The sequence below is a fragment of the Myodes glareolus genome, chromosome 13, assembly GCF_982192425.1.
Source record: "Myodes glareolus chromosome 13, mMyoGla1.1, whole genome shotgun sequence".
Taxonomy (NCBI): Eukaryota; Metazoa; Chordata; class Mammalia; order Rodentia; family Cricetidae; genus Myodes; species Myodes glareolus.
Genome location: NC_142038.1, coordinates 8681458 through 8700407, shown reverse-complemented (window position 1 = coordinate 8700407; position 18950 = coordinate 8681458). Strand labels below are relative to the sequence as shown.

At 48.4% G+C, this 18950-nt stretch overlaps 1 protein-coding gene across 4 annotated transcripts in view; it reads right to left on the bottom strand.

Moving 5' to 3' along the window:
- Positions 1–18950, bottom strand: part of Kcng2 (potassium voltage-gated channel modifier subfamily G member 2) — a 71251-nt gene that overhangs the window by 27552 nt on the left and 24749 nt on the right. For 3 of the 4 annotated variants that reach the window (XM_087895905.1, XM_087895906.1, XM_087895908.1), the window contains exon 2: positions 15157–15249. The gene's annotated coding sequence lies outside the window, so the exon portion shown is untranslated. Of the gene's footprint in view, positions 1–15156; positions 15250–15698; positions 15864–18950 lie in introns of all 4 variants that reach the window. The other variant, XM_087895907.1, reaches the window with a different exon arrangement.

Genomic DNA, 18950 nt, shown 5'->3' with positions numbered 1-18950 from the left:
GCAGGTGAACAGGGGAGTTCTACAGGCTGCCTGACTGCTGGCAAGGTCCCAGCTCCCACACCCATCTGCCCAGACTGGGTTTGCTTTTCTGTCTGTGAATTTAATGGAACAGAGACATTATGGCCAGGTAAGACAAGGCAAGGCATACAGACGGTACAAAATCGATGCTTTAAATAAACTATGGACTGTGCAAACAAACACCAGTGACTGTGACAAATCACTGAGTGGGGACCTGATTTCCAGAGCTGCCACTTACACGGTTCAACATGTCCAGTTTTCAAGAGCAACAATTACAAAGAAAATGAAGAATAAAGAAGAATGGTCGCCACACAGGGAAAGGACAGCTAAAAGGAGCTGTCCCTAAGGAAACTGGTACAGCAGCAGCTTCACCAGATAAGATTAAATAAACTAAATATGTTCAAGAGATAGCCTAGGGTAATGATGCATGCCTGTAATTCCAGCACCTGGGAAACTGATTGTGAGCCACGAGTTTGAGGGTAGCCTGGGCTACAAAGTAAGTTTCAGGTCCCCTGGGGTTACAGTGTGAGATCCTGTCTCAAAACCAAAAATCAACAAACAAAAAAAGTTAAAGAAAGCCATGCCCCCAAACCTAAAGGAATTATGAGAATGACCGTCCAAGCAGTACCAATAAGGAGACAGAAATTATAAAAAAAGAAGCAAGAGAATTCTGGAGCTGATGAGTATAATAAATAAGATCACAAGTAGAACTGAGCAGCTTCAGATAGCGTCAAAGGGTTGTGAGATATTTGTGCACTGCTGAAGACATATTGCTATGATTGGTTTAATAAAGAGCTGAGGGGTCAACAGCTAGTATAGGGTGGGACTTCCAGGCAGAGAGAGAGGAAGTAGGAGATGAATGAAGGTGAGCAGGACACCATCTAGACACAGAATTAGTAGAACTCACAAAAGGGGAGAGAGGTAAAAGCCATGGTAGAATGTAGATTAATAAAAATATGGGTTAATTTAAGCTACAAGAGCTAGTGGGACAAGTCTAGCTAAGACTGAACTTTCATAGTCAATAATAAGTCTCTGTGCTATTTGTGAGCTGGTGGTCCAAAGAAAGTCCGATTACATCATAGGATGAAAACCAGTCCACGAGAGCGCCCACTTAAGGCAAAGAGGGGGAACTGAAGAATGGGAAACAAGGTTTCATGTAGGAAGCCAAGACATCCCAAAAGGGGAGGAAAGAGGGAAAAGGCGAAGAGAATGCTTGGAAAAACAATGCTTAAAAAAAGAAAACCAAATCTGAGAGTCAGCATTCTTATAGGATGCAGCCTTTGAGAGGCTAGCCATGACCGGTAAAAGGCCCAGGACCCCTGTGCATACAGGCAGCACTGAGTGGACAGGCTGTTTTTTTATTTTTTTAAAGAAAAAATAAGCACACGAAATTGGGAGGGGGGATAGTGGTTGTTGGGATAGAGGAGGAGTTGGAGGGGAGGGAATGGGGGATGGACTTGAACAAGACACATTATATGTTTACGAAATTCTCATAACTATAAAAATATCCCCACATTTGAAAAAAACCATTTTTTCTGGGCCTCAGGAAACTCCAAGCTGGATAAATCCAGAGACCCATAGTGGCATAGCTCACATTAGCGATCTAAAGACAGTGCACAAGAGTGTTTGGAAAGCAGTGAGAGAGGCCACTTGCTATTCATCCACAGGATCTTCGTTAGGGCAAACTGTCAGCAGTCCAGCAGATGCCCTGAGGGCAGCAGATGGAGGAGTGGCCTGCATCACACAGAGAGATGCTACTTTGTTTAGTTATAGCCAAATAAGGCGAGCTGTGGAAAGCTACACTGTGGAAGTCACAAAGCACTGTTCACGCATTGTAAAAACACTGACCCACATACTTTCCAGCGATTAAAACAGTGAGAGTGATTCTATGCGATTTTATTTCCACTGGGAAGCGCTCAAAGTGAGGAGGTCCGGATGAAATGCAGTACCATGCACGTGCACTTGCACATAAGGTTGAGGACCTGAGTTCAGTCTCCAGCACGCATGTAAAAAGCCAGAGGTACAGTGACGAGTGCTTCCAACCCCAGGTCTGAGAAGGCAGAGGCAGGTTGGTCTTGGGGGTTCCCTGGAGCCAGCCTAGATGAACTGGTGAGCCCCAGGTCCCAGTAAGAGACCCCATCTCAAAAACCAAGGTGGGCAGCTCCTGAAGAATGACACCTGAGGTTGACCTCCGGCCTCCACACGCATGTACACATATGTGCACATGCACGAAAACACGAAACACGAAACACGAAAACACATACAGTTACACACCAAAAAGACGGTAAAAACAAATGTTGGGGAAGATGTGGAAACACTAGAATCTCCCACGTGGTGGGGAAACCACACAGCACGGCCCACACAAACAGTTGGCGGTGTCCCCAAGATCAGGCAGCACCACCTCACCACATGACTCAGCGACTGCCTCCTACATCACTACCTGAGAGAAATGAATACATATATCCAGATGAAAAGGTGTATATACATACATGCTTATAGAAGCTGGCACCTCCATACTCTGAAATGGTATTGAACAAAAGCCATGAAGTACTCCTATCACATGACAAAACTTGAACATGTTGTGCCACATGTGAAAGGTTGCATAGCATGAACCCACTGATATGAAATGGGTAAGGTCATTCACAGACGTGGGAAGTTAACAGCTGCCCAGTGGGGGAGGGGTAACGGAGCACAAGCATTCTGTGGGCCTGGATTCCTGCTGGTGCCATAACAGTGGTTCAAAAGCGTGATGATTCGGCGACATTTTTAATGTGGTTTTGAAAACCCACCAAGTTGCATACTTTAAAATGGTTGAAACAGTAAGGACAATGCTATGAGATTTCATCTTAGTCGGAAAATTGCTGAGCGAGCTGGTCCAGGTGGAATCCAGCACCGTCCCCTGGAAAGACAGTATTTAGGCTTGGAAAATGCTATCCTCGGTTGTCTGGACATCCATCATGGTAGCGGTTTGTTTACTCGGCACTGCCCAGGGAAGCACAAACCTCTCACCCAGACAGCACAGGATCTAAACATGCACACGTCCAAGTGGGTCTGCCATATGCGGTTCTGTGACTCCACTGGGCCCAGGTGCGAGTCACCTGACCTGTTACAGAAAACGTGACAGGTGGAGGGGAGGGGGCAGAGAGGAGGCTGACCAGGTGTGACTCCTGCACTGTGACGTTTCACCTTGATTGTCAGCATGACAGGACTTAGAATTATACAGGCGTCACCCATTCCACGGCTGGCCCGGCCAGCAAAGGAGAAAGCCAAACACAGACCCAGCATTCATCTCTCTGCTTCCTGACTCGGGGTGTCACAGCGGAGGTTTGGATGAGAATGACCTCCACAGGCTCATCCATTTGAATACTTGGTCACCAGTGGGTAGCGCTACTTCAAAGGATTAGGAGGTGTGGTGTTGCGGGGATATTTGATCACACTGTGAACCCCGGGTTTTGTATTTGCATTAATTAAATAAAATCAACCTGGGGCAGGGGGCTGAGTTAGCAGCTAGCTGACAGAAGGTAATCCTAGAACATCAGAGAGAATCTGGAAGCCGGTAGGGAGATCAACAGGAAGTAGTAGGGAGGAGCTTTGAGTGGTGAGGTTTTGTTCTTTTGACTGAGCAGAAGGAAGGTCTTTTTTGGAGACCTGGGCAAAGAAAGAGAGGTCAGCTAGTTGCTACTCCACCTCTCTGAGCTAGCAGGTTTCACCCTAGCCTTTGACTCCCAAGTCTTACTGATAAGCAGAATGATAGAGATTTAATTAAAAGCTATATTTGTCGACAGAGACACAGCAGTGCCTATGGGAACACAATTCCTGCCAGGTCGCAGTGTAAGCAGCCCGGCCTCTGCCAGAGAAGCAGGTCAGTAACTGTGGAGCTGAAACTGCTGGCGAAAACAGCAGTAGATTAAAGTGCAGCCTTTGTGCCCACGGAAAAACAACAATGTGGCCTTGTTGGAGGAAGTGTGTGTGTCACTGGGGGTGGGTTTTGAGGTCTCAAAAGAACCCATTCCAAGCCCAGAGTCTCTCTCTTCTTGCTGCCTGCAGATCTACTGTTAAATGCTTCCTTTTCTAAGGGTGGTTGTGGTGATGGTGTCTCTTCACAGCCATAGAGCACTGACTAAGACATCATGTCACCAAGATTCTAACGTTCCTACCATGACACCTTCCTGGCCACAAGCTGTGCCCTCAAGGTGTGAGCCAAACTAAAGCTTCCTCTTTTAGGTTACATTTTGTCACAGCAAAACAAATAGATAAATAAGTAAGCAACGCGCCCATGCTTGCAGTAAGTTCTGTGTGCCAGTGAGGACTGGAGACGCTGCTTCTGCGCATAAGAAGTGATTTTAGTGTGACTACTGCATGGCGAGGGGAGGAGAGGGGAGGGGCTTCTAACAGTCAGTCCTTGGGACACTCAAGACCAACACCAATGGGTTCCTGCCCCCGGGACATAGTCATTTTTATCTCCCTGTGCCAGTTATGAGATGTCAAAGATCTCATAGTGGCTTGTCTTACACAGCAAGGATGGTGTGCCAGAGGAGTAGGGCATAGTCAGGGGTCAGGGGCTTCCCGGAGCAGTGGCCCACAACACTGAGGAAGCTGGAAGTGTTAGCGTTGGGTGGCACTGGTTTACTTAGCAGCCACGTGCTGTGGAGACTTGAAGCAGAGTTCAGTCTGGAGACAAAGCTAATTAATGAACAGGAAGATGGGCATGGGGGATAGATGGCAACTGTCCCAATTTGTCCAGGAAGGGTAGCTTCTGAACCCAGCATTCTGGCTTGTATGTTGTCCTGCCCCCTGCTGTGTCCTTGCAGACATAATTTGTACTCATTTGCAGATAGGGCTCCCTGAAGATACCACACCCATGTTCCTATGCCTGTCCATATGCCTCTGGCAAATGTGCCCCAGTGTCTCACCCTCCCCACCAAGTCAAAGACACTAGCTTTTCTGGAATTCAAATTCCTGGAATTAAAGAACAGCCATGGAGGTACTGCTGAGCTTTTCTGCCACATCCTGTGGGTTTGCAAGGTTTATTCTCTCCACCTGCCAAAGTCAGAACTCTGCCTGAGACAGAGGGGAGATGCCTGTCTGTTCCATGGGGGCATCACATCTAGAGAGAGGCCCTGCCACTGCCTGCCTTCTGCCCCCTTGCTCCCACCCCCTCTTCTTCTGCTGTGACAGGATGGCCTGGATCCTTCTGGCACCATAGGAAGTCCAAGTGTTCGCACAGAAGGATGAGTAACAGTGAGTATAACCGTGTAATCGCTGAGCAGCTTCTGCTGGCTGAGCCTTCCTCCCATAGAACATGCATCTGAGAACATGAGCAGGAGTTATACGTGACAAGTGTTTTTAAAGTCGACTTCCTTTTGAATTAAGGTGGCAAAGTTGAAGGCCTTGAAGTTCTTCCCCACCCTTTGTAGGGAACAGGTTCCTCCACCACAGTAGAAACCTGAGAGTGCTGTAGGGAAAAAAAAAATAGGCAACTCCATCCACGGCCCAGGCAAGGCAAAGGGGGAAAAAACGCTGCAAAGCCAAACAGTAACCGAAAGTCTCTACGTTGAGGCAAAGTCAAACTCCATCAGGGATGTGGTTGGAATCTAAAAGACAGGTTGCTGGCTGGCCACTCACTGCATGAAGTGAAGAGTTAGTTAGTTTTGCCACAGCGCTGGCAAAAGGGACATCTAAAAGAAAATCTATCCAGAAAGGAGGTTATGTGATCTCTCTCTCTCGTTCTAAGTTTTTTGTTTGTTTGTTTGTTTTTTATTTTATGAAGTTGTAAGTCTCAGAGCCCAAGCTGACTGTGTGGAGCTGGAATTCTATCTGTGGGATGCAAAAAGCTGTTAGGTGACAGAGTGTAGAAGGTTGCAGTGATTGGTGGCTTCCCTGAAACAGACGGGGAACCAAAGCATCAGTAGAGATTTCTCCATGACACTGCCTCAGAATGCTTGGATAGATCTGGAGTTAAATGTGCCCATCACGGTGGGCACAGTAGCATTTAGAAGCCAGGAACCAGAGTGGTCAATAGCTGGCTTGCCACATTCAGCCCCGTGGCTGCTCGAGATGTATGCAGAGAGGGGAATAAACAGTCAGAATAAAACAATATGCATCCTACAAAAAAAACATGGCGTCTCTCTCTGCCCTGCTGGAAGCAGGAAAGAGCCTATGCGAAGGCAGTGAAGCCTGCCAGCTCTCTCTGTTTCTGGTGGGACAGCCACGGGCCTCTGCTGGCTTTAATTTCCCTGTCAACATGTTAAGAGCCCAGCTCTGGCTTTCTTTAGTGTCACCCTTGGCTTGAGAACACTAGCTGTGACGTGCTGTCCCTGGATATCAGCAATTGTGTGTGAGGAACGCAGCCAGCACTTATAAGGTAAAAACAAGGAGGTACAGGGGACAACCAAGGACACCAAGTCCTGAAAGGAATGGGTCCCCGACCCTCCCAAGGACAAAAGATGGGACCCAAACTTCTTCTGTCTTGAGCAGTCAGATCCCTGGGTGTGGGCCTGTTATGGGCAGTTCTTCCTTTGTTTTTACTGGGGTCTAAATCTGTCACGAATACATTCTGACAGCCCCAGGCACTTTAGATGGATTTGATAAAACAGATGTAAAGCAAAGATCAAGCGGGATACAGAATGTTCTGGAGACACTCAGCTCCAGAATCTTTGGCACTGCTGGAGATTAATGGCACATTATCTGAAGCATCAATGCTGACATTATCTTCTCCCTGGGGGCACAGTGAGCTTTCCTGAAAGGAGGCCGCTGGGAGGGAGCAGAGTTTGTGGGTGGTAATTAAACCTTACTCATGTAGACCGTGGTGACTTTGAGTCCCCACAATGCTAGCTCCAGCCCAAGGTATCTCAGGACGTTTGAAAATCTATTTAAAGGTAAGCAGAGCCTGGCCTCCCAGCCTCATGGCCTTGTAATAGTGACTTCTCCTTGCCACGTTCACAGAGCAGGATGAAGGATGGTCAGGTGCTCCTCTCCTCTCAGGGGCTACAGATGAGCTCACCATAAACGGAGAGTTGAAAGTGCATTTAGTGCAGCAAACAGGGCAGACGGCTTAGCCCCACCCCCCTTAGAGTACTCGCTCTGAGATCTGCACCAGTCATGGTGGAGCCTAGGCATCCAACACAAAGGCTGTTTTAGTATAAAACGGCGAGTACCCCAGCTGACTCAGCGAGTGCTTTGCTGAAAATGAAGAACAGTAGGTGTGAGGGTCCCTCTGAACATTGGCCCACATTCCGTGAAGCCTCCAGCGAGAGCTTGTGGTGTTCATGCCACTGCAGATTTGACATGTCAAAAGTCAAACCAGCGAAGCTTGGGGGGCTCCCTTGTATAATCATGCCTGCCTTACAATGAATGTGTGGTGGCTGGTTTTGACTGTTAACGCGTCAGCTTAAGAAGCACACCTGTGTGTGTCTGGTTTTTCTGGAGACAATTAGATCACGGAGGTGCCGAGCTAATCAGCAGATTAATTCCTGATGGATTTATAATAGAATGGCATTATTGGAAGGCGGGGCTGTGCTGGGAGAAGCATGGTACTGGGGGACTGCACTTGGGAGCTGTATCTTACCCTGGTCCCTTCCTGAATTTTCTGTTTCCTGGCCACCATGATGTGAGCTGTTCCGCTCCTTCAGGAGGGACTGAAAGCCGTGAAATCACAAGTACAAATAAACGTTCCCTCTCTTACGCTGCTTCTGCCAGGTATTTTGTCACACTGGGAAAAAAGCTAGTTCATGCTTTAAGGTAACTGTGAAGATGAAAGACACTGAAATCATTAAAGGCTCTTCCTATCTGTCATTGTGTGTACACGCACGTGCACACATACACACATGCACACTCACACATTCACAAACACATTCACACACATACCTATTCACATACACACACACAGACACACACACACATGCACATACACATTCACACACACAAACACTTCACATACATACCTATTCACATACACACTCACACACACATACACATTCACACACTGTCTTAGGGTTTCTATGGCTGTGAAGACACACCATGACCACAGCAACTCTTATAAAGGAAAACATTTAATTGTAGTGACTCACAGTTCAGAGGTTTAGTCCATTAGCATCATGATGGGAAGCAAGGCAGCAGGCAGGCAGACACGGTGCTAGAGAAAGAGCTGAGGGTTCTTACATCTTGACTCACAGCCAACAGGAACTGGTCTGGGACACACTGTGACTTGAGCATATATGAGATCTTAAAGCCGGCCTCCACAGTGACACACTTTCTTCAGTAAGGCTGTATCTCTTCATCTTTCCCAAACAGTTCCACTAACTGGAGACCAAGCATCCAAACATATGGCCTATGGGGGTCATTCTTTTTCAAACTATCACACACACACACATCACACACACACATATGTAGAGAGCTGCGTAGTGCCATGCCTTAAAGATGGCGCTGGTTTCCGCCTTCTACCTCCCTGATGGTGAGTGCTCTCGGTCACAAACAACTCCATATATGGCTAAGGCTAAGGATCTGGCTTGCTTCCGCGTTTCTGGACCTATCTGCATTTCCCACGTGGCATGCTGGGGTTGGCTACCCAGAAGCTATTTAAGCTGTGGGCTGGCTTTCCCCAGGGTCAGAAGATTGTTCAAGGTTCCTGAATAAATCACAGAAAGAAGAGTCAAGTGTTGCGTCTTCCTTGCGAGGTGGGCGTGACACACATACATATAGGCACCTCTCTCTCTCTCTCTCTCTCTCTCTCTCTCTCTCATACACACACACACACCACCACCACCACCACCACCAGCAGCAGCCATTAAACGCCAAGGGAAAAGTAATGTACATGATGAAGGTTTTAAACATAACAACACTGAGGAGATAGTTAAAAGATTCTCCCATTATAAAGCCCAGAGAAAAAAGCATGAAAACAAAGCTAAGCTCTAATTCTTATCCAGAGAGAAAACCTCAAAACTGGAGGTTAACGAAGAAGAGAAATGAGAAGAAGCTGGATCTGAAGAGATATGGCCACAGGTCCAGCAGGGACCAACACACTGTGAAGAAACCACAATGATGATTCTATGCTCCTAGAGGGAAAAAAGAAAAGAAATATCCCAAAACAAAAATACACAACACTAAAACTGATTGCAGAAACAGAAACCCCAGCTGGGAGTAATGGGGCCCATCAGCTGCAGTAGGACGGTCGATCAAGCCCAGTAGTTCAAGGCTAGCCTGGGCGGCAGGGTCACGGTACACTCCAGAGAAGAACAAAGAAATAGAAACCCCAAATGCATCTACAATCACTGAAAAAATGGAAACAGTAATTAAATATCTACTTTTCCTCTAAAACCATCAAACAATTTTATTGAGAGCTCTACCAAACAGCAACGGATTAGAACAAATCAACCTTCTACAAACCCAAATTGCCTTCAGGCAGGGCTAGACGATAGTGGGTTTGCCGAGATGGGGGAGGGGCACGGGTTAGGTGGCGAATATCTTTTACTTCCATGTGCCTATGGGTGCACGCATGTGTGTGTGCACAGATGTGTACATGAGGTTATGAAGGGAGGTAGAGAGTCAGGGGAGCTGGGACTGCCACAAGGGTGAATTCTGCAGTGTGTAGATGAGGTATGCCTGGGCACTCACCCTCCCCCACGCCATAAACTAACACCCCACCCAAAACACCCCAACATAGATGGTGGCTTGTGAAGTATCTGAACATAGACTCCAGAGCTCAGGAAGCGTCCTGGGGAGGGAGGTGCCCCGGAACATGAGGGGTCCAGGTAGAGGCACCAGCTTCTTTGTAACGCTGGAATGACATTTGTGAGAACTACCAGAGGCAGGAGGGATGGGGAAATGAGGCAAGTGGGCAATTGAAGCATTTACCTGAATAGTCTTGTTATTGAGGAAAACTCAGGAGTGAGATATTGGGGTTCAAACATGAGAGATCAAGAAAGCAGCGGAGGAACAACTATCTGACCCTCTCTCTCCGCCTTCTCAGATTGAAAAGACCACAAATCTCTCCAGTTCCCCCCTATCTCTTCCTGTGCCTCTCTATCTAGGCCCTCCAAATCTCTATGGCTAATTCCGGCCAGCTAGTCATGGACTCCACCCCTGATTGAAGGTTTAAGTGTATTAACTGTCTTGGAGAGTCACAGTACAATCAAATACCCCGCAACACGCAATGTCAGAGCTGGAGAAGCAAAGGCAAGCGTTCCCTTTGTACTAATGAGTCCTTGTTAGGTAGACAGCCCAGGTGCCTTCCAGACCAGCTTCTTCTGGGACCCACTGCTAGCCCTGCTTCCCAGGGGACACATAGAGATCTCCACAGACATTTGTATTGGTCACGAGAGAAGTGCCCCTCATGCCCAGTGATAGTTCAGAAGGCTGGTCCACATTTATCACTCCCAGAGAGGGTATAAACAGCATCCAACACAAGGTGTTATGGTGCCAAGGGCCAGAACTCACTCAGTATCAGAGAGTGAACAACTTTGAAAATAGTCTCGCCTGGGGTAGGTCAGATGTCAGAGGACCTGTCACACCAAGAAAGAGCACTCCAAAGAGGAGGCTCCGAGGACAACTCTGGTCTAAGCTTAGGCTTCGACAACTTAAGTGTGTGTGCACATGTGTGAGTGTGTGTGCACAGGTGTGAGGGTGTGTGCACAGGTGTGAGGGTGTGTGCACAGGTGTGAGGGTGTGTGGCGGCAAGGTCTCTCACTTGGCCTGGAGAGAACGGGTAGGCTGGCCTAGCTGGCCAGTGAGCCCCAGAGAACTGCTTGTCTCTCCTGTCTTCCCAGCTCTGGGATTGCAAGAATGTGTCATGCCTGATTTTTTAACATGGTTGTTAAACATGGATGGGGATTAAATCCATGTCCTCATGCATGTATAGCAAGCCCTCTACTGATCAGACTATCTTCCCAGCTTCCTATAACACTTTTAGTGGGTGTTTCCCCATCCATGTGGCTGTGGTATGTTCATAAATCTGGTTCAAGGAGAACGAGTCCCATCTGTAGGTTCTCACAGAGCTGTTCTCGTCTCTTCCACTGGACTTGTTCTTTGTCCAGGCAGAGACAAGCGTTGAGAGGACAGGGTCTCACAATACACAGGTCACGGGGGACCTAAACGAGGTTAATTTTCTCTTAACCGACTCCTGAATGACTGTAGCTGAGAATCCTTTAAAATTAAAACGCATCTGACCATGACCAGGAGGAGGCCACGCTTGACATTTGCTGAGATATTGCCTTGCTAATTTTTAAAAAAAAATTTATTTTCATTGTATGTACATTGGTGTATTGCCTTCAGGTATGTCTGTGTGAGGGGGCCGGATCCCCTGGAACTGGAATTTACAGACAGTTGTGAGCTGCCATGCAGGTGCTGGGAATTGAACCTGGGTCCTCTGGAAGAGCAGCCAGCGCTCTTAACCACTGAGCCATCTCCTCAGCCCTGCCTTGTTTTCAATCTTACCTGTTCTACCAAGAAAAACATCGTATGATTGGGGTAATAATTACTTATGGATTGAGAAAGCGGCTGAAATAATTTCATTCGCTTGTCTATTGTTATTGTTTGAGATAGGGCCTCACTATATTGTGGTCCAGGGTGCTCTTGAACTTGCAGCAAGCTTCTTGCTTCAGCTTCCCCAGTGCCTATAATGTCAGCTTTCTAATTGTTTTTTTATTCCTTTCCTTTTCCTTTTTCTTTTTTTCTTCTGAGACAGGGTTTCTCTGTAGTTTTGGAGCCTGTCCTAGAACTAGATCTGCCTGCCTCTGTCTCCTGAGTGCTGGAATTACTGCCTCCTGGGTGCTGGGATTAAAGGCGTACACCACCGCCACCTGACCCATCTTTCTGATTGTTAAACCCATATATGAGTTTGGTCATTTTATTTTTGAAATGGGTTTGTTTTCTCTGTCAAAGGAACACAATTACTAAGTGTTAATTTTCACATATACACAAGAGTGTGTAATGAACCGGACTGAAAACTTGCTAATTAGATCCATTTTTTAGCCATAATGTTGACAGAGAAATTGACAAGTGTTTTTCAGTTATGATTTATGGGACATAACTCTCCAAATCCATAGGCACGAGGGAACCTGGTGACTAATGGCTCCCATGCACAAGGCGAGGCTGCTGTCACTGCCCTGGAGACCCTGCAGACTCACAGAAAGCCATCAGTATAACACGGAGAGATCCTGCTGCCTCGTTCCCCAGGACATAAGACAGACACCTCCTGAAAACCTATAGGCTGCTCCCCACAGCAGGGCGCAGCAGGGCACAGTCTGACTGAGCATCTAGCTTACCAGCATTTGCCGGCTCCCCACTGCTGTACTCTGGCCACATCCACTCTTTACCCGTGATATCACCAGCCCCCCCTCTAGTCCCAGTCAAGCCATTCTGGGAGGCTGAGAAAACAGAATCATGGAGCCCGATTATTCTGAGATCAGCTCACACAGTTCCCCGGAGATGGCCCGGTCCTTTGTGCACACGGCACCCTTTCACAACTAACTGGCAGGGTGAACTACAGTTTGACCAACCGTCCGGAAGCCGAAGAGCATTTTGATTATTTCCAGGACTTTGCTATTATGAACAAAGCTGCTGCAACCATTCCTGTATGCCCCCACCCTCCCTGCCCCACTCTGGGGAAGAGAAAAAGTTTTAAATTTGACCAAGGTCTGAGTTATCTTTTTTTTTTTTTTTTTTAAGATTGGCTGACTGTTGCAAGTTTATTTCCAATGGAAATTGCCAAGGAGCCTTCCAGAATAGCTGGACCATTTTGCATCCCATCAGTACTGTAGGCAAAATGAGTCCTTGGCACTGCCAAAACTGATTACCACCACCAAATTTTGTTGTTACAGCTGAAGACCAAGCACAATAGGTTGTTCTGTCTCTGGTTCACTCCCATCTGTCTACTCCAAGCTCGGCTGAGCCCATCCCTGGAGAATTCCACTGAATTTCTTGTATTTCTCAGTTCTAAATTTCTCAGTCAGTTTTTATTTGCGTGTTCTGATCCATGGCGGTGGCTCCACTCGCTCATATCTGGTTGTTCACTGGGGCATCTTCACAGTAGGGGACTATGTTGCGGTCCGGAAATTCTAGTGTCTGGCCATCTTGACCTCAGATCTGCTGTTTGTCCTTTCTTACTCACTCTGAGATCGTTCTGATTCTTTGTGTGGTGGCAGACTTCTTTGCTGGAATCTGATGTCACATGTTGCCGGACTCTCTACTCTGGCTGAGCCCTGCTGACTCCAGGCTGCAAGGCACTGAACAGCAGCTAGTGACTGGCAGGTGGGAGGAGCCCAGGCTTTCCCTTTGACCTCTGCCTACATCCAAGGATGGCGCCTCAAGACTCTGGGCGGAAGCTTTCCATAGGCATCCCGTGACTGGGAGGGTAAGGTGCTGTGGAGCCTTTCATGAGAAACCCGATCCAGCTCCAGTCCCTGAAATGTACAGGGCAGGGGAGAGCATATTCTTGCTCTTCTGAAGGGTAGACACCAGGCTTTCATTGACTCTAGCCCAGCACAAGGTTGGGATGCCCCATGACAGAGGTGCAGGCCTCTGGTCCTCTTATGCACTTGTTCACACAACCCGCTGACTTCCTCAACTGTGTCTGTCAGTGAGACCAACATCTGAAGAAAAGGTTGCTTCTTTTAGACTATTGTGGCCAAACAAATTTGGGTTTTGTTCTGCAACTCATAGTCTCTGCTTTCTCACTTCCCAAACATAGTACTAACAGTGTGGGTGTCGAAAGAAAAACAACAATTAGACTCTCAATGAAAATTCCCAGCAACGGTAACACAGTCAACAAACGGCACTGAGGGGACTCAGGTTAGACATCAAGACGTTTTTAATGGCTGACTCGAGGAATGCTGGGATACAGAGCAGAGGAAATTACAAAACATCCTTCCTTCATTGCCAGAGCTTAGGGCAATTATGGTCCCCTACCACCTCTAGTCTGGGGGCAATGTTAATCGAGATAGTAAAGAAGGCAGCTCTGGTGGTCCACCAAGGCACCTTTGGGGCAGCCTGAAGAGGTGGCGACTTGCGGAGACAGAGCTATGGGTGGCACAAGGCAAGACTGCAGGAAAGAGGGCCTCCTTCATCTACCCAGGCATGGCTCAGGAACACCCATGTTGTGTGCAGAAGAGGACTCTCCACTCCATGGGTGGAAGACCAGGAACTGAGTGGGAAGAGCAGGGTCAAGCTTGGCCACACCGTGCCTGTCTTCACCTGTCAGTCATGCCTGAGAACATATGCAGTAGCTGAAAACACCCAAGAAGAGCACACGAAACAAAATCCAGAGAGGGACCGGGAAGAAAGGAAAAGATGCTGAAGGAGAGGAGCAAGGGGGGGCGAGGAAGGGTGGGTGAGGAGGAGGGGTTATGAGGGGAAAGGGAGAGCAAAGAAGGAAGAAGGAAGGAGGGTGGGCAGGGAAGGCTAGGAAGAGAGAATGAGTAGGTGAGAGTAAAGGGGAAAGGTAAGGAGGAAGAGCCAGGACATGCAGGAGGGGGAGGGGAGGAAAGGAGGCAGGTGAGGAGAGCCTGGCCCTGGACAGAGTGTGGGGTGCAGGGAGAGCTCCAGAAACCAGACTGAAGTGGGCACACTTGAGAGGAGGCAGGTGGACATCCACTGTGCTCTGTGAGCAGTGGGCAAGGCCGCTGTGGCACAGAGGTCACCTGCCTTCCTAACGGTTCTCCCTGCTGTGAAGCTGCTGTTCTTACAGCAGAGGCTGGGGGTGACAGAAGGGCACGTGTCCCTGTAGGAGGAAGACGGAAACTCCAAGTTCCATCCTCCAAGAAACATCTGGCTTTCACTAGTTAATCACCTGCCCCCACAAGGCAGGCAGGTAAGAGAGAGGCAGGTTGAGGAGGCTTCGAGCTCTCTGAAGGACGTTGGTACCCTCCCACACGCACCCCTCATGCAGGTTTTTAATACACGAAACTCAGTGTTAGCTCCAAAAACAGCTCCCCCGTGCCAGCTTCCCCAACCCGTAAGCAGGGACGGCATTCCCAGAACACCACGGGCATCCACGGTTGAATGTTCATACTTTGCTTCTTCCACATCCAGTCTTCTGCCCGATTGTAACGCTATCTGCCATTTAATGTTGCCTTGGGGCTGCACATGGCAGACCCTTGCTTCTTCCCAGGCAATAGGCCCTTGCTCAACAGCCCCGGTCCTTACCCGTGAGGACGGTTTCCAGGCGGGGCCTCATCCTACGTGCCTATCGTCATCTGGTGCCATCTCGCGAGATCTCTGCCAGTGCCTCTCAAACCCCTGTAATGATAGGACAAATCCCGTGTTTAGACAGGGACACGCCGCCCTTGGAGAAGTCAGGAAAGACTCCGTTCCTTACAGCATGCACATAGCCACTCACTGCCTTGATTTTCACGTGGCTTTGGGACCCCATGGAATTACTCCCCGCCACCCTGACCCCTGGTTAAGAGCCATTTCAGGGACCTTTTTACGTCTATTCCAAGAGCATTTAACTGAATCCCCGTGGTTTGTGCTTTCTCTCCCAACAGCGTCCTCACTGTGCAAATGAGCCTCTCAATGCAAGGTTCTGACAAGACGAATGAAAACATAATAGCTCCTCTTCCTTAGCGTTTTGTCCTCCATTAACAAATGAGGCAGATGTTTGGGAACATCGCACCAGAAGGCAAGAACCAACTCCCGAAGCTCAGACCCAACGCCCAGTCTTTTCCCATCCGTCTAAGGGTCCTCACCAGAAGGACAGAACCTCTTCTGCCTCACTCTCTGTTCATGCCATGTGTCCTGCTCCGTCAGGAAAAGGGGTTTGCTCTGTGCTCTGGATCCCACCCGCCCACAGTGGGAAGGATGGCTCTTCTCATTTCATTTTTCCCAAGCTCCTCTGCCAGGTTCTCCCTTCTCTACACAGAAACAGAGAGACAGAAACTCCCTCAGGCCTGTATGCCTGCTTCTCACTCCCTGACCCACATCTCTGAAACCCACCCTACCACTGCCAAAGAGACGTCTAACCCCAGGCTCACAGACCTCGTGGGTCATCCATCTAAGGGTCCTAACTAGACAGAACCCCTTCCAAAGCCCCCTCTGCTTCGCTCTCGTTATGCCCATGCCCTGTTCTTCCCTGCCCTCCCTGCTGAAGGTTGCCCTTCAATCGCTGGCACTGTCTACCCTGCTCCACTTCCTGAACCTTTAGCTGCTCCTCTGTTTAGCTTGGTTGACTCCCTGACTTAGAAAAGTGGCTGTTCAGCTAGGCTGCTGTGGTCACAACAGGATAAGAAAGAAACAGGATGCTCATTCTCGGGTGTTTCCAGGACTTTATACTTCCCTGGAAGGATGCAGTTTGTTCCTTCAGTCCAATCTGGCTTTCTAGCGAACTCCATCGCAAAGCAGTCCCCGAGGCTGTCCCCTGACAGCAGGAGTCTTTACTAAGGTGTTGCTGCTGTGACACCCTGCGTGTGAGGGGACTGGAGTTCATCAGGAACACCAGCTGCTCTCTCTTCTGCCTTCCAAAGGGCAGTCACAATATGCAGAAACAGATCGTGTGGCGGTGGGGTGAAGTGGGTGTCAACAGAAGGCAAGGCCTTCAGAGACAGGCCCAGGAACTTCATGGTTCTGTTTCAGAAATAGTCTACAGCTAGCTGCCACTCGGAACATGCCTGATCTCGTCTGTTTCGGAAATATAAAGATCTCCTGCCCCAGCACACAGGCACTAATAACCACAAACCGACCAGCCACAAAGATGCTCAGCATTGGCATGGTTTTGACATGAGATGTCCCCCTAGACTCATATGTTGAAGGCTTTGTCATCAGTGCTCAGGTACATACGAATAGCTACACAGACACACACATATGTATGTACATGGACACAAAGACACAACCACACACAGAGACACACGAATGTGCAGACACAAGGACACACATATAGATAACACATAGATATACCTGCACACAGACATGCATGTTCTCACAGACACACATGTACACATGTTCACACAGGCACACCCAAACAGATACACACACAGAGACAGACACATATATGCTCATATGGTTATAAAGGCACACACACAGGTATTTATACAGACACATGAACGCAAAGTGTGCATATATATGCATGTACAAACACATTTCCATGTGTACTTAGGCATCTCTGCAGGCCTATATGCCTACAGGTTTTAAGAATATTGTGTTCCAGAATAGCTGTAACTGCTAATTCCATTCCAGCACATAGGAAGAGGAGTATAATTAGTGTATTTGTATGCAAATGTATGGTTAAGACCATTTTTCCCCTCTGAAGTGGTTATTTACATCAGCATTTTTGCTGTGGAGCCCGGAGAAGAGGGACTTAGGTCCAGCCCACGGAGCTCTAGCTGGGGAACTGCAGGCAGTAGGGGTAACAGGGCATCACTGCTCTAAGAACACAGCCTTGTACCACCCCGGCACACTTGAGAGTCCCTCTTCTCTGGACCTTGGATGATGTTCTCTCTTTCATGAATATAAGTCCTGAGAATCCTGAGCCCTCTTAAGACTTCACATCTGAGAGTCGTGGTAACCAACTACCAAATCCTGGCCTCCTGCTCCATCAGGGGTTGGAGTGAATTCTTCCCGAGGCCAGGGAGACCGTCTGCCTGTGAGATATTCACCCTGGATGGGGACCAGTGAGCAGGTTGTTCAGAGGCAGAGATGATGATAGCGATGGGGGAAACTAAGGATCTGATTTGGAATTCTCATGGTTGCCTGAGAAAAGGGTCCACTCCTGCCTGTCCGTGGGATAGGAGCGTGCCACTATAGATGGCATGTCCTACACCAGAAAGGTACTCAGATGTGTGGGCAAGGTGTCCAGAGGGGGCACTGGGGGCAAGTGTGACTGCACACTGTAATACAAGGTGGATGCGTACCAAGGGCCAAGGATCAAAGAGATCCACTGAGGACGGGGGTAGACACAGACCTGACTAAGAGCCACGAATGAACATAGACCCACTGGGTACCAGATATAGACACAGGTCAACTGAGGATCAGGGGTGAGCACAGATCCATTGACGTTCAGGGATAAATGTAGATATACTGAAGGCCAGGGATAAACCTAGGTTCACTGAAGGTGAGGGGTGGATGTGGATTAACAGAGGAACAGGGATGAATACAGATACACGGAGGATCAAGGCTGGACACAGATCCACAGAGAATCAAGGCTGGACACAGATCCACAGAGAATCAAGGCTGGACACAGATCCACGGAGGATCAAGGCTGGACACAGATCCACGGAGGATCAAGGCTGGACACAGATCCACGGAGGATCAAGGCTGGACACAGATCCACGGAGGGTCAAGGTTGGACACAGATCCACGGAGGGTCAAGGTTGGACACAGATCCACGGAGGATCAAGGTTGGACACAGATCCACGGAGGATCAAGGTTGGACACAGATCCACGGAGGATCAAGGCTGGACACAGATCCACGGAGGATCAAGGTTGGACACAGATCCATGGAGGGTCAGAGTGGACGTAGATGCACTGAGGGTCAATCATCAAGAGTCAAGGTAGACATAGAGACACTAATGACCACTGAGTGCCAGGCTAGAACAGAACCATAAGGGTCAAGGGTGGGCACACCAAAGATCAGAATGGTCTGAACTGGCTGTAGATGCTTCCAAGCTCCAGCTCTGTTCATAAGAGTCTCTGCTGTCACTGGCAGCCTGCCTCTGGGGAGAGTCTGTGTCTCGGCTAGTGGAGGTCAATGTCCAGCACCCACAGGTTAAGCCAGCTTCCTCAGAAGCAAACTCAGCAATTCACAGAAAATGACCGAAAACAATTAAATTTTACTTTTTAAATTTTATGTATTATGTTTATGGGTGTGGGAGCGTGAGGTGCTTATGTGAATGTTTGGACAAACACATGGCAGATGCACATCTTTGGAAGCCAGAGGTCAGCATCAGGTGATTTCTTTGATTCCTCCCCGGTGTATTTATTAAAATTTTAAAAATATTTATTTATCC